Here is a 25,252-nt window from a genome sequence, read left to right on the forward strand (position 1 = left end):
AGGAGCAAGAGTGGGCACTGGAAGGGGAGAGAGAAAGAAAGGAAGAGAGAGAGAGAGAGAGAGAGAGAGAGAGAGAGAGAGAGAGAGAGAGAGGAAGGAAAGAAAGAAAGAAAGAAAGAAAGAAAGAAAGAAAGAAAGAAAGAAAGAAAGAAAGAGACATACAGAGATAGAGATAGACAGAGAGAATGTGTGTGCATATGTATGTACACATTTCATTACAAAAAAAAAAACCACTGTGATGATAATTCTCAATTGATATATCTACAACACAGCTCATATACCTAAGACTCAGAGATCATTGCAGAAGAGGGGGTAGAATGATTATAAGAGCCAAAGAAACAGGGAGTTTTCTGTGAGTTTGTGTCACCTAGAAATGTCAGAAGCTACACATATGAAATCTCATCAACATGGCTGCCCAAAGATGACCTGAACAAGGATGACACCAATAGACATGCTTCCAGGAAAGTGGAAAACTGAGGCCTCAACTATAACAAAGATCTACAGGAAACTAAGGAAGACTGAGGGCAGGAGAAATAGTCTTCCCCAGAGAAGAGCACACCAATGATTTATACAGTGCCAAGTAGTCAGCCCTGAAACATATGCATACAGGTAACATTATTCAGACTGAGCTGGTTGTATTTATGATAAACACATACTTACACGTGCGTGCACACACACAAACACATAACAAGAATTAAAGAGAAAGAGGCCATGGATTTGAAATAGAGAAAGTGGCAGTGTGAATAGGAGGGCTTCGGCGGAGGATGGAAAAATAATATAATTATATTATAATCTCAAAACATAAAAAGTTACTTCATAACAAATATGAAATGTTGCAAAACTTTCCCTCTTAGAAGAAACTAGAAGGCTTGGTTAATTGCTAAGTAGTGCTTGGGTGATATTATGCTAGGACAGCTTGGTTTTGCTTTTGGTTTATATTATATGTTCGTTTTTCTTGAGTACTTGAACTGGGAGAACCAGTGTAGCTTTGAGAATACAAAGCCTAAGTTGACAGAAAAGACCACTTGCTAGTATTATCTGTGAAATATTAAATTTTATCCCAAAGTGAGCACAAAAGATAAAAGTGGCAGCATCTATGATTGCCTAGTTATCCAGAAGGATGGAACTTAAGCTTTAATAAAATTCTATTGCATAATCAGAAACTGAGTCCTGGAGAAAGCAGGGGAAATAGCTGCTGGCAGATGTTGGTAACTGCAGAGCACCACACTGTAGGCTGCTGGCTCAGCTCACCAGGTGGCCAGAAACAAAGACCACACTTGCAAGAGCAGAGCAGTAGGGAATGGATTCTTGGCAAACAAGTCTCTCTGAAAAATGAAAGAGAATCTTCCAGAAAAGAGAAGACAGAGTAAAGAAAATCATTCAGGGGCAGGAAACCCTATCTATAAAAGGTATAAATAGCCCAAGCTCCCAGCAAGTGGCACATCATTGTTGGAGGGCAACTAAACTGAAAAACTGCAGATAACCCAATTGCTGTTGCCTTTCTCCAGAGAACATGGGCATTGTTTCCTCTTCTCTTTCTGATTCTTCTTCACTCTTTTACTTGAAAACACCTTGTTAAATAGGCCTGTGGCTTTTAGTCTTAAGTCTCAGGCTTTCCAGACTTCACCTACTAACACTTAGGCAGCTATTGCTTCTGGGTGTGTGGGGGGGGGCGGGGAGTAGGGGGAATCCAAATGAATTAAAAAGGAAACTCAGTGTTACACTTTCCAAAATTCATTTCTTTGCAGATAAAAAGCTTTTGCTTTAAGAGTCACACACTGTTGAGAGTACTTTTTTTTTTTTTAATGCAAAAGCTTTATTTCAAACTTCAAGAGACACAGCTTGATTAAGATATAGAGTCTCACTACAAATCACCTAATTGGAAAGATGGAAGACATGTCCCATGCTAAGTCCTGATTCCACAGGGAGGATGAAAGATATGGTTGATGTTGATTGGGTAGAGCTGTTTCAGAAGTCTCAAAGTAGACAAGGATGAAGGGGCTGCCTGACCCTCTGAGATGTGCCATCTACTGCTAGGCTTTGGGCTGTGTCCAGCTTTGGAAGCAGCTTTGTGGCAATACATAGATGAATAGAAATGGGTTAAGTTAAATGTAATTGCTAGTTAGCCATAAGCCTGAGTTATCAGCCAAGCATTTATAATTAATATAAGTCTCTGTGTGGTAATTTGGGAAGTAGCTGCTGGGTATTTGGCGATATAGGATAGAAAACTCTGCCGTCCCTTACACATATCACTTTTCTTCTTCTTCTCAATTACCCTTGATTCATTTGTTAATGACCTACCTCTCCCATGTTAAAAGCCAGGAAGACATCATTTTCACCCTACACCCATAATCACAGGCCCTCCAGACTTCTTTTCTGCCTCCTGGTTCCACTTTTAAGAGTCTTTGTGATCACATTTAGGACATACAAATGATCTATTATACTCTCCCAGCCCCCTACACTGGCTATATAGGAGCCTTGAATCCCTTTCTATCCTAAATGCCCTTTCCATAGATAGAAGCCTAACCACTGCTTTTCAGAAGTCCAACACCTTCAAGAGGCTATTGTTTTATTGTTTTGTTTGCTTTTGAGGCTGTCAATGCTTAAGGCTGCCACCCAGATAGAAGGTAATACCCATATTCCAACCAAAATAGGAAGTACCCGGAAATGGTATTGATAGTAGATGTCTGCATCTGTAACATCATATAAGCATTTCAGAAACTCTCTGGGAGAAAAGAGTGGAGGAAGGAACAAAGAAAATTCATGAAGTGTCTAAATTAACCAGACAAGAGTCCATGATTTAAACTGGAAGAGACAGATAACCTTCAAGTAACAAGATTAATTTTTTTTTTTTTTTTTTTTTTTTTTTTTTGCTGACATCAGGGGAACTGGAGAGAAGGCTTATTTCTAAGTTACTTGACTTTAGGGGGGAAAAAAAGCATGCATGCATATGAGAATAGTTGCATGCAGATTTCAATGTTACTGCATTTTCTTACCTGTTTTTTTCTAACACTTCTCTTATTTGATTTTTTCTGACCTACCTCTCTACACACCCGGTTATTACCTTTTATACTTTTGTCTATCTCTTTTTACTTTCGTTCTTCCAGCTTGTGTAACTCCTAATTCTCCCTTTTCTCTCTTCCCTTCTGTGTTTTTATATCTAGTCTGTCCAGGAGAGATAAGTTCAAAAGAGGCTTTTCTTATTATAATTTTGTTCCAAAACCTAGAGTGGGGCAAAATGAGAAGTAATTATTTATTAACTATAGGAATAAATAGATTACAACCTCTGCCATGCAGTAAAGATGGGATGCAGCCAAACCCAGGGGAAAATTGCCTGTGTTTGAAAAATCTCAGAGAATAGCCAGGTTGCATTAAAAGTAATGTTAATTATGTCTCCTTTTAATGATCCCAGTTTCTCCAGCTGTCAAATGAATTATCACCTTTTAAACATTCCCTTTTGGAAACTGCTTTAAAATACAGGCAGAAGATACAAAGGAGTCAGAATAATTGGAATTAAATTTATTTGAGAGAGTTTTCCTTTTTACTGTTGTTTAAATGAGTTCAAATAAATTGAAATAGCAACCAACTTCCAAATGAATACAGGCAACTGAGTGAGATTACCTCACCTAAAGCCAAAGGCTGGAACTGAACTGATCCGTAAAGAATTATTCTCGGCAACAGCAGGCTGCAGTACTCTTAAATCTCAGGGTTATGTGGTTTTTTTTTCCCTTTTGAAAATAACCTGCTCTGGAAATAGTACATCCTTCTCTGAAGGACAGCAATAACTTCAAATTATAGGAGTATCCAAATTACGGGATGAACACCTCTGGGTGATTGCATTCCTGAAAATATCACTTAAAGGGAAAGGCGTTTTCTGATTTCATGAAACATTTGTAAGAAAAACATCTTCAAAATAAGGCTTCAGAACCCAGAGAGCTGCAGGATGGGGCTTATGAGAAAAAGGGATACTTCTGAAATAAAACACATAAAGAGAAAAAAACAAGGAAAACTCCTGTCTTGGAGATAAAGATCAAGGCTTTCTGACGATGGGCCACAAATGACAAGCATGTAGCACTGAGGAAGCAGACTGAGAGGATATATGCAGCATTTTCTTTCTACTGACAGAGAGCGCACAATATTGCTCATATCACCTTTATGAGTATTTTTAAAGTTTTCTATTTTGTAGTCCTATGGTCATCCTCAAAAAAATATTAAAATTTTTGCAACTTGTCTCCTTTGATATAACCTGATAGTGGACCTAGGCTTTGGGTTTAAACACATATAACTAAGTCTATAAACTTAAGTTATGCTGAATGATCTTTTGTGAACCATTTCTGGTTCCTTTGTCTACTGTCATTTTCCTGTCTCTGTGTGTATTATGCATTGGCTCATGTAGAATGCGGCCCATGTAAACTAAAGTCAAGTTCAATCATGATACCTGAACCAGGAGTCCAAAAGCTGGTCAATACTATAACTATCATTGTAACTGCATTCTGCTTTCTTACATCCAGACAGCTGGACTTTCAGAATGGTGGATTCTGGTCACTGTCTCTTTAAAATTCTTATGGATGTCTCCAGAATAGATTACTGGACAGAAGGATGCTGCAGCATGAGGAGAAGGTAAGTTCAGAGAACCATCTTGAATAAGAAGATAGTTTCTCAGTTACTTCACTATTTTAAATTGTAACTATGTATACATAATTAGTAAAATGAATTTGTGTCTGGAATCCTAGCTATTTGAGAATCTTAAGCATATAGTTTTTACTTTTTAGTCCAAGGAATTCTAAACATGCGCATGTGCGTGTACACACACACACACACACACACACACATACACACACACACTCTAAAAGGAAGTAAAAAGAAATAATGATTACTAGTCTTGTATAGACTACATAGCCATGAAATGAGTAATGTGACTTCCCATCTTTTACTATAGAGAAAGCCAAAAGAATTGAAAGAATGACTACATACTCTGTGAGGAGTCTTTCTCAGAACCTGGCATGTGCTATCCCAAAAGTGGTAATGTCAAGATCTTCATGCAAGAATCCCTCACACTCCTCAGGTTACAAACCTAAAAGCACATCACTCTAAGTGATCCTGTAAACCACCTTCAGTCTCAAAAAGAGAGCCTGTCAATACAGGGAAAGTGGATCGAGAAAAAGAGAAAAGAAAAGAAATCCAGAACTATAGTAGTGAAATACCTGTAGAGAGCCACACTGGGTGACAAGCTTCTCCTTCAGCTGTTTTGAAGGGATAGGTTAATACATGCTATAAATAGTTAATCTTTGTTACTAGTGATGCTGGTTAAATTGGACAGCTGTGTGTGTAGAAGAATCCAAATAGATCCATACTTACCACTCTGTACAAAATTCAACTCCAAATTGATCAAAGACCTCAACATAAAAACAGATACACAAAACACAATAGAAAAGAAAGTGAGAGATAGCCTTGAACTCATTGGCACAGGAAAAGGTTTTTTTGAACATAAATTTGTTAGTGCAGGCACTGAGATCAACAATTAATAAATGAGACCTCATAAACTGAAAAACTTCTGCCTAGCAAATGAATAATCAGCAAATATCCAAGTGGACAGAGTCCCAGCTGGCATCTCTTGTGATCAAATAAAGCTTCGGGAACCAGGATTGGGTTATATCTGTGTTGTTTGGCCAAAGGGCTTTCATGGGAATCCCCAAACAACTTAAGCTGTCACCAAGGTTGTAGATCCATCTCCACAATCTGACATCAAGTCATTATTGCTGAATAGAACACATATACAACTCACTGAATGTGTAGCTGTCAAACTGGTGCCTACATGCCTACACAGAGCCTTTCACCCCTACTTAGGAGGGTCTCTGGTGTAGAAAGTTACTATGCATGTTGTCAATGGAAAAACATAAATATGAACACAACCATAAACCCTTTGATCTATTATGGTATCCTGACTGCAAGATATGGTAGTGGAATGGTGATACAAAGTCAAGGGAGTAATCAACCAGTATCTGATTTGACTGAAGGTCCATTCCATGAAATGGAAACCATACCCAACACTACGTTGGTGACCAAAACCTGAGACTACATAGCCCCGGGGCCTAGGGCAAAACCAAATTACTCTTCTACTAAAATAAGGTAACAATAAAATGACTTCTAATGACATTCTATATAAATCAGTACCTCACTCAGACATCATCATGGAAGCTTCCTCAAACAAATACAGAGTCCCACAGCCTGAAGGTATACCGAGAGTGAAAGACACTGGAACACTCAGCCCTAAATGGGATGTCTCCATCACATCCCTCCCCTCACAGTTCAGAGAATCCAGTAGAAGAGAAGGAGAACAAAAAGTCTAAGAGCCATCAGGGATGGGAAACACCAAGAAAACAAGGCCTTCTTAGTCATCCTGATTGATCCACATGTGGAGACATAGGGACAGAGGCAGCATGCACAAGTCTACAACAGATGTGGCCCTAAAGCTGAAAGAAGAAGTTGACACATGCCCCCATCCCTAATTCAGAAGCCGTCTCCTATTGACAACCACTCGCAAATGAAAATTTAGTTTCCTTCAAGGGAGTCTCACTAGGGAAACAAACTGCTCTTAAGGGTAGGCTGTATACCCAGCAGTAGATTGTCCACAGAAAATGAACTCATTGGCATCTTTGGAGGTTCCTTTGTCTCACAAGGTCATCAGAGTTTTTCCTTTTAATTTTTTTAAGGTTTATTTAGCTTTCTATTTATTTTATTTAAATTACTCTCTTCTGTTTTTATCCTACAGGTCCTTTGCATATTATGGCTTCTGGTTTAGTGTTTTTATGGGATTCTTGAGTATGCAAACAAGTGGGTCTCTCTTTCTTGTGCCTTTTCTTAGACTCTTTTCCTTCTTTTTTGTCCAATTCTAATGTGTTAGTTTTTTTTACCTTATTATATTATATTTTATTATTATTCCATAGAAGTATTTTTGTTTTCTAATGACAGAGAAAGGGAGTGGTTCAGGATAGGAGAGAATGTGGGAAAGAACTGTAATTCCAATTACAAAAGGCAATTGTAATTAAGACATATTATGTGAGTAAGAAAATCTATTTTCAACAAAGAAACAAATTTAAAAATGATTCAATTAAAAAAGTCTTTGTCCCTAACCAAAAGAGACTTCTTAACTAGGATATCTTCTGACTAATATGGCAGGGGATAAGCTTGCATGTCTTCATATCTGCAGATGGGCTACAGAGAGAAAGCACGCTACATCCAGGGAAAGCACATATTTCCTAATAGTTTAATACAGAAAACAAGACATGGGTCTTCATCTATTTTCTGTTGCCATGAGAAAATATTGAAAACCTGTTACTTTCTGCAGCAAAGAAGTTTATTTAATTAAGAGTTTGTAGGTCCAAGAAAACAGTGCCAGTAGTTACTCTGATAAAAGCATTCCAGATGGTCACTGTACCATGGATTCCACCATTGCAGTAGTGTGTGTGAAATGGGGAGATGCTATGCTACTCTTATTTGCTTTTTGTTCCTGTGATAAATACTATGAGAAAAAACAACTTGGGGAAAAAAGGTTTTATTTAACTTCTATGTTGTAGCCTGTCATTTAGAGAAGCTAAGGCTGCAACTGAAAACAGGAATCTGGAGGCAGGAGGCTGAAGCAAGGACCAGAGGGAAATGTTACTTACTGGCTTGCTCCACATAGCTCCTTAACTACTGATTTGATACACCTGAATAGCACCATTCCAGGAGTGGTATTACCAATCGTAGCCCAGGCCCTCTGATATCAATTAGCACTCAAGAAAATGCTCCACAGACATGCCCACTGGCCAATGTGATAGAGACATTTTCTTAACTGAGATTCCCTCTTTTCAGATATGCCTAGCTTTGTTTCAACTTAACCCAAACATACCAACACACAAGACAAAATGCAAGGGAGAGAAGGGGGCTGAAAGAAAACAATCCATCTTTATGAGAGCTCTTGAAGATGGACTTTCATTCTTCTGACAGTTCACATCCACTACTTAATCACACTCCTCTAGGCTCCACTTTTACCTTAATACTGCTACAGTGTGACCAACCCTTCAACAAATAAGCACTAGAAGACACAGAGACCAAATGTGCAAAGTAAAGAAAAGTCAATTTAATTTGAGGGAAGATGACTATATTGTTATGCAAGACATGGTTTCTGTTTTGGGGAAAGAGAGAAATGATTTTCAGAAAGGAAATTGGTAGACAGATTAATATCCATGCACATCTTGTTTAACTTTATTAAAGAGCAGTTTTAAAATATGGGCCAGAACTTTGACTTGATTAAGAAATACTCGCTTACTCAGAGAAAAATCTTTCAGTCATACAGAGGATTCTAATTCCCAGCTATTTTATAATTGTGTAAAACACAAAGCCAATTTTGGTCAATAAATTATGATCATAAGTGACATGAACCTTTTGAAGAAAGATCTAGCCTAGTGCTAGTGTAATATTTGCTTTCTGTACTAGAGAAAACCATGGTTTCTAGAAGGGAATGCTGCAAAGTGGTAGTACTTTTGTAACTAGTTGAGTGAGTGATTGCCAGAAATATATGGAGATTCTGTAATGAGAATGAATTAACTATTGCAGTCTTAAATCCCAGACGTCTTGAGGTACTCACTGGTGCTAGCCTACTTTGGTTAACATTGAGTACCAAGACTTTGGTGGTTAAGTAGTAGGTGTACCCTCATAGAAGGGGTGAAGGCTCTTCTTGAAGCATGCTCATGACCATGGATTGTTCTGTACAACCTTTCTCTGTTCTCTCTTTTTCTCGCCTGGCCAGCCCCTCTCTTCTTCTCATACACATTCCTGCAATAATTACAAGACAAAGGCAGGTCAGTGAGCACCATGTGCTTTGACTGCTAATGAGATAGAGACTTGAGGAACATTCAGAGAGAGTAGTATACTAGGAAGTCCTGCAACCAATACCAAAATGCTATATAATGACCCCGGGCCAGAACACACCAAGATTCAAATGTCATCCTGGCTAACTACTAGCTGAGTGGTCTTTTATAAAACTCTAAATTTCTGAGTTTTGATTTATTCCTCTGTAAGGCAGAAATAAACTTTCTATTCTTTTTTTTATTATTATTATGTGTTTTAATTTTATACATCAGCCATGGGTTCCCCTGTCCTCCCCCCTCCCGCCCCTACCCTCACTTTTCCCCCAATCCCTCCCCTCCATTCCCATGTCCTCCAGGACCAAGACACCCCTGGGGATTCATTTAAACCTGGTGGATTCAGTACAGAGTGTGAATTGTTGAATCCAGGATTGCAAAAAGCACAGGGACAAATAGCCAATTGAAAGAAAGCACACGAATTATGAACCAACGGCTGTGGAGCCCCCAGCTGGATCAGGCCCTCTGGATAAGTGAGACAATTGAATAGCTTGAACTGTTTGGGAGGCACCCAGGCTGTGGGACCAGGACCTGTCCTTAATGTATGAGCTGGCTGTTTGGAACCTTGGGCTTACACGGGGACACTTTGCTCAGCCTGGAAGGAGGGGACTGGACCTGCCTGTACTGAAACTTTCTATTCTTAAGATGTCTGAACATAGAAATATGTCAGTCATTTAACAAATCTTTTTGCTGTAAAGAAACAATTATTTTAAGAAAGAAAAATTAATTTCTTAAAACTGAAATCTGATTTGATTAAGAAATTGGAAATAAACATCATATTCCTAGCTGTTTTCTGTTCTACAGGTCTGCCTTCTCATGTCACTGTAGATGGCATCGAATTCAGGATATAGACCACATTGCCTCTTTTACATGCCATTAGTGTACAACTCAGTCTGTAAATATCTGTTGATCAAATAAACAGGTATAAATAGGTGACAGTTGGTATCATTAATTCTCATAGCTCTGTTTAAAGGTTAATTTTAGTTATCATCTTGGCTTGTACTTTTAGCATATTGGAAAGAAGGAACACTTATAATCCTTTTTTCCTTCAACAATAAGTAAGTAAGTAAATAAATAAATAAATAGATGTATTTAATGTGGGTCATGACAAACACTTCTTAGATCTAAAGTCTTCTGCCAAAGAAACAAAGAAATGTACCCAGAATGAGGGGACAGAGCTCCTTCATGCACAGTTCATGGTTTCATCCCTCTTTGATGAGGTCAATACCAAGTCATTATCATCTAATGGCTGTTCAGTGGCCTGTAAAAATGAGTTGAGGCCTTATTTCCTGGCACAGAAGACAATGTCACATATTAAATGGACAACAACATTCACATTGCATTATCACATTACTTGGTGTCATATGACAACTAGCATTAAGAAGCGAAGTTTTGATGCTTTACTTTGAGAAAAGAAACATTTTGGTTTTTGTCCTTCACACTGGGGGCATCTCAGGATTAACAGAGTTGACACTAATATTATCTTTTAAGCTTAAGAGGAGATTCTACTGATGATTATTTAAAAATTATATTTAGTATGTAAATAATAATAAGCTTTCAATAAGATTTCAGGCTGAGGAGATAGAGCAGTGGATAATGTTTTTGTTACATAAATTTTCCAACTAGAATTCAAATCTCTAAAACCTACACATATGTTGGATGGGTGTGGTTGCCCTCATATAATTCCAGTACTCCCAGAAGGGGATGACCTATAGAGCAAGCTGGAGAGCTACATAAGCCATTTTGACATGCTCTGGGTTTCATTGAGGAATCCTGTCTCAATAGAAAAAGAGGATAGTGATGAAGGAACACTCCTGATGTCAAATTCAGTCTTATACATCCATGCACAAACATGTATATGTGTACCTGCACATATACATGCACATACACATATGTGAATACACACACATGCATGCATGTATACCATATATACTCCTTTCACAGAGTCACTCAAGACCATCAGAAAACACAGATATTTACATTAAGATTAATAACAGTAGCAAAGTTGCAATTATGAAGTAGCAATGAAAATAATTTTATGGTTGGAGGTCACCACAACTTGAGGAACTGTATTAAAGGGTCACAGCATTAGGAAGGTTGAGAACTACTGCTCTAGAGGGTGGTAAGGCTCCATTGAAAGTCAAGAAAAAGTGCAGTACTTCAGGACATTCAGTTCAAGAGGGAAACCTTAGCTTGAGAAGTCATCACATTCTCTCATGATGCTCATGTTTCCTAATGATTTTTATCCAGGCCCATAACCTGAATTTCAGATTTGTTTCAAGATTATAACTAAGAAAAGAAATGTATCAATTATAGAATGGCATGCTCCCTTTTATAAAAATCTACTTGAATATGCCCTCAAAATCTAGGGATACAAGCAGCCTTGTAAATAGCAACACTCCTTCATTCATGCTACATTAGTTACTTTTCTGTTTTGATAAACCACCATAATCTAAAGCAACATACATGTGTATTTTGTCACATTCCAGAGGGAGAGTTCTCATAGACAGGGTAGCATAGCATAGTGGCAAGAGCATGAAGCTGATGTATTTTAGCTACACACAGGAAGAGGGGGTATAGGAAATAGGTGAAGTTATAAGGGATAGGAAATAGGTGAAGTTATAAGGGATAGGAAATAGGTGAAGTTATAAGGGATAGGAAGTAGGTGAAGTTATAAGGGATAGGAAATAGGTGAAGTTATAAACCCTCAAATCCCACCACCAGTGATGTACTTCCTCCAACAAGGCTCTTCCTCCCAAGGGTTCCATGACCTCACAAAGAGTGCCAGCAAGTGTTCAAATACATGAGACTATGGGGAGCATTTCTCATTCCAACCACCACAGATATCATCTTCACATCATACTTTGGATCTATCTCCAAAGCTTATGAAAGTAGAACAGAAAGTATCTTTTTTACTTGTTTGGGCCCGATGGCCCACAAGCCTGTTAGGAATGAGTCATCCCACACAGGAGGAAGCATAGACATGAAATAATGTCATGATTATTCTATTACTTACAATGTCGGACAGAAAAAAATGCTACTAGCAAAGCTTTTGACTATATGCTTATGATATTTCAGATTTCACTGGAAACTGTTTTTAAGAGAATTACCTCAAATGGCAATGAGAAATGTCTCTTGTTAGTGCTTACAGTTCTGTCATTATTTTAGATTTAAAAATTGCATTATTCCTTGCTATTTGAGCAAGAGGTCCTGTACACTAGATTATATTTCATACGTGGTTAGCAATGTGCGAGATGAGGGAAGAGTCCAACACAACACCTATATTTTTCCCTAGTTTCACTGTAGTGCATTCACACCTGGTACTTTACATGATGTCTGTGGCTGCTTATCTGTTATCAGTGTACATTTTAGAAGTTACAGACAAGACCCTGTGGTTTGTAAAGCCTCAATCATTTGTTTCTTTTACCTTCATGAAAGTAAACTGCTAACTCCTGCACCAGATTCTTCCTTTGACTAATGTGATGAAAGGTGAGATCAATTACATGAAGCCAGAATCAAAAGAGCAATAAAAGTAAGAAATCTCGTAGGTGTGGATATGTTGTGTATTAATTTTCATTGAATTCTAGGAAGTCTTTGACTTCTTTCTTTTTTCCTTGACCTAACTCAGTTGAGAATTGATCAGTCTCCATGAGTTTTCTGTTGTTGAATTTTTTTTTTTTTTCCTGAGACAGGGTTTCTCTGTATAACACCTCTGGGTGTCTGGGAACTCACTCTGTAGACCAGGCTGGCCTCAAACTCACAGAGACCCACCTGTCTCTGCCTCCTAAGTGCTGAGATTAAAGGAGTGCAGCACCACCACCTGGCTTGAAACACAGCTTTAATCCATGGTGGTCTGATAAGGTATAGGGGGTATTTCAATTTTTTTTTGTTGGTGTTAAGACTTGCGTTGTGGCCAAGTATATGGTCAGTTTGGGAGAAAGTTCAAAGCAGTGCTGAGAAGAAGGTATACTCTTTTGTGTTTGGGTAAAATGTTCTGTAGCTATCTATTAAGTCCATTTGAGTCATAACATCTGTTAGTTCCATTATTTCTGTTTAGTTTCTGTCTGGATGTCCTCTCCAGTGATGAGAGTAGGATGTTATTTGTAATAGCCAGAACCTGGAAACAACCTAGATGTCCCTCCACAAAGGAATGGATAAAGAAAATGCGGTACATTTATACAATAGAGTTTTACTTAGCTGTTAAAAACAAGGACATCAGAAAATTTGAAGGCAACTGGATGGAACTAGAAAAAAATCATCCTGAGTAAGGTAACCTAGATCCAGAAAGACAAACATGGTATGTACTCACTCATATTTGGATACTAACTGTGAAGTAAAGGATAACTACACCACAATCCACAGACCTAGCCAGACTAGGTGACAAGGAAGGGTCAAGGGGGATGTCCAGGTCTCCCTGGGAAGGGGAAATAGAAGAGATTCCTTGAGTGGGGTGGGCTAAGGGTGGGTGGGGATGGAACAAGAATGATCACGTGATGGGGGGGATAATACTGAAAGAGACTACTTGAAGTAGGGTGCATTTCAGGGTCAGGTAAAAACTTGACACAAGGGAATCTCCTAGGAATCTACAAGGATGACCCCAACTAAGACTCCTATCAATAGCAAATAGTCTGAACTTCCCATCTCCTGTGACTAGATTGGTGCCTCTCCCAATTGTCATCATAGAGGAGTCATCTAGCAACTGACGGAAACAGATGCCGACCCACCGCCAAACATTAAGTGGAGTTTGGGGAATCCTGCAGAAGAGGAGGAGAAAGGATTGTGGGAACCAGAGGGGTCAAGGCCCCCACAAGAAAACTCACACAGTCAACTAACCTGGGCTCACAGGGTCTTGCAGAGACTGAACTGACAACCAGGGATCCTGCATGGGACTGATCTAGGCACTCAGCATATATGTGACAGTTTTGTAGCTTGGTCTTCTCGTGGGACTCTTAACAGTGGGATCAGGGTCTGTTACTGACTCTTTTACTAGCTTTTGGGACTCTATCCCTCATAATGGGTGGCCTTGCCCAGCCTCAATATAAGGGAAGGTCTTTAGTCTTACTGTAACTTAATGTGTCATGTTTTATTGAACTTTATGGGAGCCCTGCACTTTTCTGCATAGAAATGGAGGAGGACTGGAAGAGGGGGTGCAGAGGGGAGTTGGAGGAGGGACTGAGAAGAGGAGGGAGGGGAAACTGCAGCAGGGATGTAAAATGAATAAATAAATAATAACTTTTTAAAGTATGAAATCAATTGATCTGCTAAGTGATTTAAACATGGCAAGCTTTGTGGTGAGAAAACACATTGTTAGATGATCTGAGGTAATATTCTGAAATTTATATTAAGAGACCACTATAGTTTGGTGCCAAAGAAGTTCCCCATATCCAGTAACCTATGAATCCTGGGTAATGCTTACTTAAATTTCCCCCTTAGCGTCCATTGTCCTGCGAGTACAATGGGAGCTACAGGTAAATGTGGCCAAGTGTGATTTCTAAGGCTAAATCACAGAAGCATTTCAGTCCTCACCAATCACACACACACACACACACACACACACACACACACACACACATACACACATGCACACATGCACACACATACACACACATGCATGCACACACACATACACACATACACACACATACACAAACACACATTCACACATACACACACATACACATGCATGCACGCACACACACATACACACATGCATGCACACACACACACACCTACACACACATGCATGCACACACACACATACACACATATGCACGCACACACACATACACACATACACACATACGTACACACACATACACACACATACACACACATGCACACACACATACACACATGCACTCACACACACATACACACACACACTACACACACATACACACACATACACGCACACATGCACACACACACACACATACACACATACACACACATACACACACATACACACACATACGCACACACACATACACACATACACACACATGCACACACATACACACATGCACACACACACACACACACACACACACACACACACACACACACACACACACACCGCTATCGTGACCCCCAGGACTATCATCACCACTGCCACCACTGTTACTCAAGTCCATATGTTTTTGCCATGAGAAATATCCTCATATATTCAATGACATGGATGAATATATTTAATTTAATCACTTTGCTTTATGAAAGAAGTTACCCAAAAAATATTTTAAAGCATTAATGAGGCCACATTAGTAAGCTTATATTGTAAAATGACAATGTTAGGTTTCTACAGAAGTTTAGACATTTTGGAAGGATAGACAAGATATGATTATTATATAATTATATAATTAAAGACATAAAACACATAGCACACATGCATACACACATGTGTGAACATATGCATAGTACATCTGTTTGTTTATTTCTGTCTCTTGGTATTATAATATTAGTATCATAATATTAGCATCATGAAGGTTGGGCTTCTCATCTCTTTTGATTCCCATTATAGCTTGTGATATTTGACAACATTAGACATATAGTATGTTCTCAGAAATCTACCATAAATTCAGAAAGCTGAGAAGGGGAGAGAAATGGATAAAGGGAAGGAAAGAAGGAGAGAAAGAGTGGGAAAATAGAAGGAAATAAAACAAGACATGAGATAATTCAAACCACAAAATTGAGAACAAGTGCCTGCCTGCAAGATGAGCACTTGTCTGTCCACGTCATACTAACCTGCTACTCTTACACTTGGAGAAGGAGCCATTTCTCAACACTTGCTTTAAATGTATGTGCTTTAGTGAAAAAATCCTCACTACTCATTTTGTGAAAAAAGTCAATAGTTCCCCATGAAGTACATCAAAACACTTAAAACGTCTCTAGTTTATGCATGTAGAACGGTGTATCCCATCAAAAATCACACCAGAGAAAATGAGCCCCCCCCCCAAAAAAAAAAAACAGAGCTTCAGACAGGACAGAGCTCCATCTCCAACCATGCTTACTATAAACATTAAGGATTATTTTATATTAAAAACATGTTTTAACCGTAAAGTTCCATATCAATTCCATTTCTGATCTCTTAGTAAATTGTCTTTTCTGCTCCATAAAACTACTTATTATCCCATCTGCTGCATAGCCTATCACAATAACTGTTCTGCTTCCTACATTTCTGAGTTTGACTCTTTGAGATCCAGGGGAAAAATTCATATGTGTTACTTACTTAACAGCTACATGATAGTAAGTACTGGTAAACATGGAAAGAAAAAGAATCATTTATATGCTATTAAGGGGAATATGAATTGATAGACTTATTACAAATAACAATGTGATTGATTCTTAAAGAATTAAAAGCAGAGCGACATTATGACCCACAAGTTGCATATGTGTTCAAACATGAAATCATTATCTTATAGAGACATCTGCACCACTCTGTGATCATTACATCACTCTTCACAACAGCTGACGTATGGAATAGAGCAAATCTCCATTGATACAGGAAAAGATACAGAAAATGCAGGCGTGTGTGTGTGTGTGTGTGTGTGTGTGTGTGTGTGTGTGATAGTTATCCATAACATGAAGGAAATCCTGTCATTTGTAAACACTAGGATGGATCCAAGGGTCCTTACATTAAGTAAAATAAGATGTAAGAGAGATATATAAAAAGTAGTAGTTTTGATTGGAGAGCCTAGCCTTTACTGGCTAAGCCATCTACCTCTCCAGGATGTAGGAGGAGATGAGGGCGGCTAAACCATAATCAGAATGTATCATATAAAAATTATTTTCAAGAGAAAAAAGATGAATGTGTTATGGTTTCAATGACATTTTCGGGTCTTGGGGTTTGAATCAAATAAAACAAAAATATAAGCAGACTTGCACCACCACTTAGCAGCCATAGATGGGAGCATTTAATCTCACTGACTTTGCTTTATCCCTTCTGAAACAGTGAGAACCATACCCATGTAGTTTATTTAAGCACACCAGATTTTACCCACTATGCTTGGTAGTATATGTGAGTCTTTCATACTTGATAAAAATACCCTCTCTTCCTCCTATTCATTACTTGTGGCACATCTAAACTCCCCCATGGGCAATCTTTCCTACTTCTTGGGCTAACTCAAGTACCTCTGCTTTCCTCTTATGACACTGTATCTTTCCTCATGCACAGCAGCATTTATAGTTTGCAAATTTGTCTTAGTTTTATTATTCATTAATTTTTATTTTATTTATTTATTTATTTATTTATTTATTTATTTATTTAGAAAGATTCTCACTAAATAGGCCTGGCTGGCCTGAAATTCACTATGCAAACCAGGCTGGCCTTATACATACAGAGAGGTCCGTCTTCCTCAGCCTCTAGAATGCTGGAATTACAGATATGTTCCACCACACCTGGCCAAAATACATGGGTTTTTCAGTTTTCAAGATGGAACCCAGGCCTGATACATCCTAGACAACTACTGTATACACTGTTTTCTCTTACTTTGTGATTATTTTGTCAACTCTCTCCAGCAATAGACTACACTTTGTGAAGGAAGGGGCTTCTGTGAGTCTGGTGAACAATGCATATTCAGAATTTAGCATCCTACTAAATGAGCATAAACTCTAAGGAAACATATGTTGTTCAAAAGCACATATGTGTTCATGGGAAATATGAGTGACCTCATCAGTGGCTCACATAATCCCTGTGTTATCGTTTATACTACCCTTCACTCTATTTCCACCTGGGGCCAGGAGGGCAGTTGACACTAACCCACCATCTTTAGTTCCTGCTCACAACTGAACCTATTTTCAGCACATATTGTAGTTGCTCTCAGAAGCTCTACAGGGATGGAGACAACTAGTTTTGGATGTGTGGGCAACTTTCCATCCTGGGCAGTGTTTAAGAGCTTAGCTGACTTAATCATTAGAATTTCATTAGCAAGGGGCCCCAGAATCACCTCCTTCTTCAGGCTTCCTCCTCAGTTTTTACTTTCCCTATACAGGAACTAAAAAATAGAACATGTGCACCAGTCCTAGCTTCCCCCTACAGGAAAGCTCAAAGATTATAGACTTTAAATGAATCTCCTCCTGGCTTCGGGAGTTAATTTATAACTCGGTCACAGCTTCTGAGGCTGCATAATTCAGTTCACAATGGTAGTTGGAAAGAGAGATCAATCATGACCATTAAGTTCTTACCACACTCTGAAAAGGCAAAGGGAGCTCTATTTTCTGTGTTTCTTCTTTCATGGTGAAGAGGCACCCTGTTGTCTGAACTGTCTGAGATCTCAAGAAAGGAACTGATCCATTGTCCTGAAGACTTATATACAGTGTACCAACATAACAGCTAAAGAGAACTCATTCTTTTCCTCACTGTCTATTTTTTTTCCAAGTGCAGGATTTGAGGACTGACAGGATTTTTATTTTAATGAGGCTTGACTTAAATTCAATATGATTGCTTAGAGGCAAAAACCTACAGACTCATGGTAGAAGGAGAATTTAGATGAAGGACCAGATTTAGGCAGGTCAGTAAGGCACTTGTCTTTAGTGCAAAAATTAAGGGGATGGAAAATGCTTGGTCATTAAGACAAATAGAATTTCAATGAAATATTTGAAATAAATGAAAAATAAAGCCACATGATAAAATAAATAGCATCATAATGATAAGGACAAGATTGACACACATGTTCTTTAGCTATATATAGTACTTATATTACAGATAGCATTATTCAATAGGTCATATCTTTATTGAAATTGTGGGTGTGTTGTTCATCATTACTTTCATTAAGGAATGATGTGTATTATTTATGTCCATCACTGAATTTGTTTTTGCAATTTCTTACATTGGTTTTGTCTAAAATATATGCCTCACTGGCTTTATCTTAGCCTAGCTCTCCCTGATTTGTGGGGAAAGAAGTAAAAGACAAGTATTCCAAGATATTCTTCATTGGTGACAGGGGAAGAGAGGGACATCATGAGACTTCTGGGTTACTTAAATGTTCTCTCTGCAACATTCAAACAGTACATTAGCACGTAGAAATACAGCTCCAGCCAGTACTTGAATAGACTCTCAACAAGCATTTGGTGCCTTAAGCTCACCAGCAGAGTGAACCCAAAAATATGAATTGTTGGGTCTCATTTACTGCATGTGTGTGCAAGATTCCTTTTCATGAAAAACAATTGTAAAATTGAAACATTTGTAAAATACTAAAAACAATATACTTTAATTTACCTGTTCTTTTTTTAATGGGTGTAATTTTTTATTTTTATTTTATTTTATTTTTTCCTGTAGCTGAGGACTGAACCCAGGGCCTTGCACTTACTAGGCAAGTGCTTTACCAATGAGTTAAATCCCCAACCCTCCCTGTTCTTTTATGTCCTAAAGCTTTATGTTCTGGAGAGAGAGAGAGAGAGAGAGAGAGAGAGAGAGAGAGAGAGAGAGAGAGAGAGAGAGATATTTCTAGGCTTGACCTCCTTAGCAGGACAATAAATTTGAAAGTCACGTTTTCAAAATAAGATTAAAGACTATAATTCTGGATACAGTTGGACACATTCCAAATATTCAAGCCCTGCCTTAAGCACTCTGAAAATGGGACCCCTGAGCTCCTCACAGTGTATCTTTGAACAATTAAATGCAAAGTTCCAACGTTTCCATTGTCAGAAGAGTAAAAACATGTGGATAAGGGGCTAATAACTGCTAAGTGGTCTTTAGAACACCACCCCCCTCAGTACTCATGTTATAGTGTCTTTTATGTACAAATAGAGTTACTTTAAAAAATAATTACTTATCAGATCCTAGCCCTACTATACCGTCCCAACATTCCCAAGCCCACCTCTTGAAAATGGCTTTTCCCTGTTGATTCTTCCTCAAACAAAGCTAATTTATGTCATCCCTAAATTCCCAAGCCTGGCTCTGGTTACACCAAATTTATTTATTTAATGCATATTTGTATATGCTTGAGTATATGTATGTGTACTTGTGTATACAGAAACCAGAAGAGGGAATTAAGTCATCTCAAGCAAGAGCAACAAGAAGTTATGAATGGACATGTGGGTGAGGAGACCTGAACTTGAGTCCTTTGCAAGAAGAACAAATGCTCTTAAACGTTCATCCATTTCTCCAGCCCCTATGCAGATATAATTAGTGAAAAGGAAAAAATGAAAACTCTTTCTGTTTCTGAGATGAGTAAAAGAAAAATAGGGAGTTGTTATTAGTATGTTTTATAATCTGCTACCATAATAGGAGCCCTAAATGTCTGCACTGAACATTTAGATACAGCCTCCCTAAGCACATGGTATTTCTATAGAAACTTGGTGAGCTGGGATGCTTCTCGTTCATGGTTTTAACACTCCCATGATCTTCTCATTCCATCATGAGAACATGGGGGAATAGGATGGTTGAGGTGGGACAGGGATGGAGTGGGACAGCAATGAAAGAGATGCCATTTTAGAGGGAGATATTGTGGGGATAGGGAGAAACCTGGTGTTAGGGAAGTTCCCAGGAATCCACAAGGATGACCCCAGCTTAGACTACTAGCAATTATGGAGAGGTTGCCTGAACTGGCTTACCCCAGTAATCAGATTGGTGAATGACCTAGCTGTCATCATAGAACCTTCATTCAGTAACTGATGGAAGCAGATGCAAAGAACCACAGCTAAGCACCAGGCCAAGCTCCAGGAGTCCAGTCGAAGAAAGAGAAGAGGGATTCTATGAGCAAGGGGCATCAAGATCATGATGAGGAAATCTACAGAGACAGTCAAACCAAGCTAGTGGGAACTCATGAACTTTAGACCAACAGCTGTGGAGCCTACATGGGACTCATCCGGGTCCTCTGCATAAGCGAGACAGTTGTGTACCTTGATCTGCTTAAGGGGCCCCTTGGCAGTAGGATCAGGATCCATTCCTGGTGCATGAGCTGGCTTCCTGGAGGCCACTACCTATGGTTGGACACCATGCACAGCCTTGATACAAGAGGAGGGACTTGGACCTGCCTCAGGTGAATGTACCTGCCTCTGCTGACTCCCCATGGGAGGCCTTACCTTGTCAGAAGATGGAATGGGGAGTGGGTTGGGGGAAAGGCTGGGGGGGCAGGAGAAGGGAGGAGAGGGAGATCTGTGATTGGTATGTAAAATGAAGAAAAAATTGCTAAACAAAACAAAACAAAACACTCCCATGGAGTTCCTAGGATGAGAGAGTATACTATAAAACCCTGCAGCAATGATTTGCTGCTACAGCCCAGAAGTGACTTGGATCACTTCTACTTTCGTATAGTTATCAAAGACAGTAACAACACCATTCATGAACAGCACAAGCCTGGGGACAATGACTTTTCTTAGGCTAAGGAAGGAAAATCAGACTGAGCATTGGGGATCATTAGGAGGAAATCTGAGATGATTTCTCCACTCCCAGGTTCCAAACACTTCAAAATGTACTGACTATACCTGATGCCTATAAAATATACATACAAAATAGTGTTATACTGATTGAGCAGGATATATTTAGGTATCTGTCAACAATGACAAAAGAGGACATGAATTTGAAAGGCAGCAAGGCAGGGTGTATGGGAAGGTTTTTAGGAATGAAAGGAAGGAGGGAAATGATGTAATTCTACTGTAATCTCAAAAATTAAAAGAAATAATTGAAAAAATGGACTAGTGCTTTGTATTGTTTTGGAAAACCACTTTGGGGAGAAGCATGTTCCTTTCCCCCTTGCTTCCTTGGGCAGATGAGGCTGCCTGGCAAGCCGTGGTCTCTGCCTGAATTTTACAAGGCAGTAGCAGAGATGCATAAGGAGTTGAGTGGTAATAGCCTCAGGAGAAGCAAATTAGCTCTCAGGAACATCCTTGCTTTTAGGTGACATGAAAGCATCTAGAAGTTCCGAAGACACAGACAAAACAGGGATCATAGCAGACGACCCTAAAGGTTCTGACTTGTGAATCTTCTAGAGACACTTCTTTGTAGAAATAAAGAATCTCCCAAAGCCTGAAATGAGGTGTCCACCACACTGAGAATCCTGTTGCACACCATTATCCTGCATCAGGATTCTTACTTCCTGGGAATCAAGGTAAGTAGAAATCAGTCAGAGAATATAAAAGACAGGGAAGAGAAGAAAAGGAGAGAGAAAATGGAGGGCCAAAGAAAAGGAGGTGGTGGAGAGAAGGGGAGAGAAAGAACAACCTTTGTCTAGCTGTAAACCTCAGTACCCAACCCTGATATACATTATGGTATCTTTGGAAAGAGAAAGCAATAAAAAGATATTTTTAAATGATATTCAAGTATCACTATTTTATTCAAAGAAGGCCAGAAATTGCTTCAAGTGTGATATGATAGGTCAGATCAGTTTAGCACAGGATATTTATTCCCTATTTTTAGAACCTGTGTCAATATGAACATACATGATCAATGACCTTCATAGGGTACAGACTTTGGAACTAGGACATTATTTTTGGCCATCTTACTGAGAACAATCTAATGACACCAGTCTTTAATGGCAAGAACCTTTACAGGATACTCAAAGACATATACATGGCAACAGTAGCATGACCAAATATTTTGACATAGAATATATCTGATTTGCTGTTGCTATCTTTCAAAATAATAAGAAAAGAAATGAGCTAAGGATTGACTCAGGAGAGTGAACTAGAATTCATGAATCTCCCTCTGATTACAGCCTGTAAGTTTGGAGATCTCAATCTTACATCTAGGGGACACTTACTTCTACCTACAACCTCACTAAGCATGAAACAGATTTTACTCTGCTGTCCCCAGAAGTGAGTATAGGTTTTTTTCATGTTAGTTTAGTGAGATTAGGCTATAGTGTGACAAATTTTGTGTTCTTTCAAGCCACTAAATTTGGGTTATTTGTTATTGTAGTAGCAGAAAGCTAATACCAACTGTTCAAATCAGAACAAACTACATTAAACTTTTATTGTGGTTTTCCTGCTATCAGCTATTTGAGGACTCCTGAGGGCCAAACCTGTCAGTTATGCACTAGTACATCTTTTATTTGCAGGTGGCAAAATGATATTTAATGTTGTATCCTGGGTTAACATATTAACACAAGGCCAATGTGAGGTCTAGGCTGATGCCAGAGCCCAGACCCTAATAATCCCTCAATGTTCTACCTCTGCTGAGGGATTGCCTCTGTAATTACTACACTAAAATACGAAACTCAGTATTTCCCTTGGCTCTGTGGGAATTCATGCTCTTGGTTCTGTTCCCTCCGGCCTCATCTGCATGCCTCCACTGTCACTGTCTAACTGTCTTGGTTCTGACAACTATCATACAGGGTGAGCTGACCTAAACCTAGGGATTATATTGCTTCTTTGAAGCTAATTTTGTGTGTTCAGTTAGTGCTTTTAAGGTGACTTTGTTGAGTGTTTCCAAACACACATTCTTATCTGGCAACAGTTAACACAGGAGCTTGATCTCTGCAGTACGCTTTCCCTCACTCTTCTTACATTTCTGTTCTAAGGTTGGTCCCACCTTTAATCCAGTATATTTTTACTGTTCCCATGATCCTTATTTTGACTGAGAGTCAATAATCACAGCACTACACTGTCCTGACCCAAATTCAATAAACTGTAGATTACTTGCTTAAATGGTTATCTTGGGCCTTGATGATTTTAATGGAATTCTTTATGTCATGCTTACCCTCTCACTATACATTAAAGGTCTTTAGGTGATAGGATAGTCAAAGGAACAACATCAGAAGGAATGAGTAGAAATCTTCCTGGTTGTTTATAGAGACCAGTAGATGCCAATAAAACACCCACCATGAAAACTAATGATTCTGGGACTACCATGTAGAGCACTGTTTCTTAACCTGTAGTTCACAACCCCTGGGGGTGGTATATCAGATATCCTGCATATCAGATATTTATGTAACAATTCTTAACAGTAACAGGATTACAGTTATGAAGTAGCAGCAAAATAATTTTATGGGTTGAAGTCACCTCAACATGAGGAACTGTGTTAAAGAGTCAAAGTTTGAGAAACATTGAAGAAGAGTCTGAGAATGACATTCATGCATACATAAAGTCACAAAGGTGACATAAACAGTAGGATTCAGTCATTACCAGAAATACCTTCCTTGAGTTAAGTCTTAACTCACCCCAATCAATCCCCTCTTTTCCAAACTCATGAGTTAAAGTTTGTACATACTTTATTCCTAAAATACAGTTTCTAAAAGGTTTCCCATATTATTTTGTTGATCCACTAACTATTCTGTCATGAGGAAGTTCTGCAGTGAGTCTCTGATGCACCTGCATCCATCTTTCCCCTTGAAAATCTAAATTATCTGCTGAAATCATTCCTACTGTAGCCCCGATTTATGTGCTCAAAATGTGTTTTAGCTACTAGAGGTTTGGAGAAGCTACTGCATTAGTACTATCTGCTCATAGACTCCCCTTTCATTCATAAAAGTTTTTTGAAACTTCATCTGCTAATTATTTTACCTTTAAGGAGCCACTGGCTCAGTCCATTTTTAACCAAATTAATTCCTTGTGCCCTATCTTGGAAATAAGCCCTGGTTATGTCTATACTTTCAGAATTCAGCAGTGTGTTTGATCACATGGGCCACATATCACACCCGGTTTTGTTTTCCCAATTACATCCTCATACTTTTTGCCCAAGTCATTCAGATAATTTATCTTGTCAATATTTATAGTAATTTTTAATTAAATTTTTTCTCTGATAAGTTTGTAAATGCACAGAAAGCATTCTAAATGCTTTCATCCACCCTCCTTTTTTTTTTTTTACCTCCCTCCCATCTCTGTCAATGTCCCCATCACTACAGGTTTCTCCCCTGTTCATGCTTGGCTTTGGTTTTGTAAACTATTCAGTTTAACCAGAGTCTTTTATGTATCCACAGGAATGAAACATTAAAAGACGTCCTTACACTTGTTTGAGGAAGAATTATTCCCTCTCTTAAAAGACGCTCAGGTGGCCCAGGATATCCCTTAGCTTGAGAATCCTCACCTTGAACTCTTAACCTTCCTGGTAAAATCTTCCATTGTATGGAGATTATAGTTATAAGCTCCTATACTGGATCAGATTTTTCTTTCTTGACTGCCATCCTTCTGTGACAGGCTGGAGTTTGTTGAAAACATTCCTTCCTTCATTGTAGAAATCTGAAAACCTCTTCTTCAGGGGAGGCCCATGGCCTGTGAAACACCACTATATAATCCCTCATTTCTGTAGCTCCTACTTCCAACTGCAACTCAGAAAGTGCAACTTTATAAACACAGGTGCCCAGATGCTTGTTAGCCTCAGGTAATCTGTGGGGTTTAGTTTCTTAGGGTCTCACTTTAATGATCACTGACATAAATACATAACGGGATAATATTAATTTCCAGAAGGCTGT

The sequence above is a fragment of the Onychomys torridus genome, chromosome 10, assembly GCF_903995425.1.
Source record: "Onychomys torridus chromosome 10, mOncTor1.1, whole genome shotgun sequence".
In the NCBI taxonomy this organism is placed as follows: domain Eukaryota; kingdom Metazoa; phylum Chordata; class Mammalia; order Rodentia; family Cricetidae; genus Onychomys; species Onychomys torridus.